The sequence below is a fragment of the Geospiza fortis genome, unplaced genomic scaffold (assembly GCF_000277835.1).
Source record: "Geospiza fortis unplaced genomic scaffold, GeoFor_1.0 scaffold4187, whole genome shotgun sequence".
NCBI classification, from domain to species: Eukaryota; Metazoa; Chordata; class Aves; order Passeriformes; family Thraupidae; genus Geospiza; species Geospiza fortis.
The window spans coordinates 10,273-12,026 of record NW_005055376.1 but is presented as its reverse complement, the minus strand read 5'-3'; the positions used below and the strand labels follow the sequence as shown (position 1 = coordinate 12,026).

At 43.4% G+C, this 1,754-nt stretch overlaps 1 long non-coding RNA gene across 1 annotated transcript; it reads right to left on the bottom strand.

The window, feature by feature from the left end:
• Window positions 1-55: 55 nt before the first annotated feature.
• Window positions 56-1,754, bottom strand: LOC115949281. Its single transcript, XR_004082819.1, has 3 exons — window positions 1,643-1,754; window positions 212-287; window positions 56-128 (listed from the first exon to the last, which is right to left on the bottom strand). It is a non-coding gene; the product is annotated as an uncharacterized LOC115949281 (long non-coding RNA).

Here is a 1,754-nt window from a genome sequence, read left to right as displayed (position 1 = left end):
GAAATTTGAGGAATTTGAGGTTTTTTGGGTTTAAAAATGGGAATTTTGGACTCACTTGCACTCGGCCTCGGCGTCAGCCTTGGCTGTGGTGTAGAGCCCTCGGAGCTTGGTGCGGTAATAAGGGGAAACTGAAGGGGATTTTGGGGGTCAAAATGTCCTAAAAACCCCCAAAATCCCCCCCAAATTCCCTCTAAATCCCAGAATTTGTTACTTTTGTTTTCTGTCTGCATCCGCTCGTGAGTCTTCTGGATGTTCACCAGGTTGTGCTCGCTGCGGGAGCGTTCCTCCTGAGGGGGAAAGTTTGGGAAAAAATTGAGGAAATTGGGGAAAAAAGGGGGAAATGAGGAAAAAAGAGAGAAAATTGGGGGAAAAGAGTGGAAAATTGGAAAAAAAAGGGAGAAAAGGAGGAAAAAAAGGAGGGGAAAAGGGGGGAAAATGAGGAAAAAAGGAGGGAAAAGAGATGTTTTGGGTTAATAAAGGGGGGTTTATGAGGGAAAAATTGGGAAATTTGGGGGTTCGAGTAAATAAATGGAGATTTATGAGAGAAAATGAGGGATTTTGAGGGGTAGGAATTAATAAATAAAAAGTTTTGAGGGAAAACTGAAGGATTTTGGGGACTGGAGTTAATGAAGGGGGATTTATGAAGGAAAATGAGGGATTTTTGAGGGGTAGAACTTAACAAATAGATAATTCTGAGGGAAAAATGAGGGATTTTTAGGGTTGGAGTTAATAAAGGGGGATTTATGAGGGAAAAAATTGGGAAATTTCGGGGTTGGAGGTAATAAATAGAGATTTATGAGGGAAAAATAATGGATTTTGGGGGTTGGAGTTAATATAGGGGGATTTATGAGGGAAAAATAATGGATTTTTGGGGGTTGGAGTTAATATAGGGGGATTTATGAGAGAAAAATCATGGATTTTGGGGGTTGGAGTTTAAAAAGGGGCTAAAAATGGGTGATTTGGTGAGGTTTGTGAGTGGAAACCGGAGATTTTGAGGGGAAATGGGAGATTTGTGAGGCGAAAATGCAAATTTGTGACGGGAAAATCGAAATTTGCGAGGGAAAATGAGGGAGAAACAGGAGGTCCGTGAGGGGAAAGAGGTGAGTTTGGGGTGAAATGGGTGATTTTTAGGATCCGTGAGGTGAAAGAAATGATTTTGATGTGAAATTACAGATTTTTGGGATCCATGAGGAGAAAGAGACAATTCTGGGGTAAAATGGGTAATTTCTGGGGTCCGTGAGGGGAAAAAAGTTGATTTTGGGGTGAAATGGGTGATTTTTGGGATCCGTGAGGGGAAAGAGGCAATTCTAGGGTAAAATGGTTAATTTCTGGGGTCCGTGAGGGGAAGAAAGTTGATTTTGGGGTGGAATGGATGATTCTGGAGATCCGTGAGGGGAAAAAGGTGATTTTTAAGTGAAATGGGTGATTTTTGGGATCCGTGAGGGGAAAAAAGTTGAGTTTGGGGTGGAATGGATGATTTTTGGGGTCCGTAAGGGGAAATGGGAGGGAAATAACGGGATCCGTGAGGAGAAATCGGGGAAATGTGGAGTAAACGGGGATCGGGGATGGAAAACGGGGGATTCCAAGGAAGAAAAAGAAATCCTAAATGAAAATGAGAATATCCTAAAAGAAATTCCGGTACCTGCGTCTGTTTAATGAGCTGGTGCAACTCCCCCAGCAGCTCCGCGATGCGGGAATCCGCCGAGACCAGCGCCATGACGGGAGAATGAAACGGGGACGGGGAAAGTGGGAGG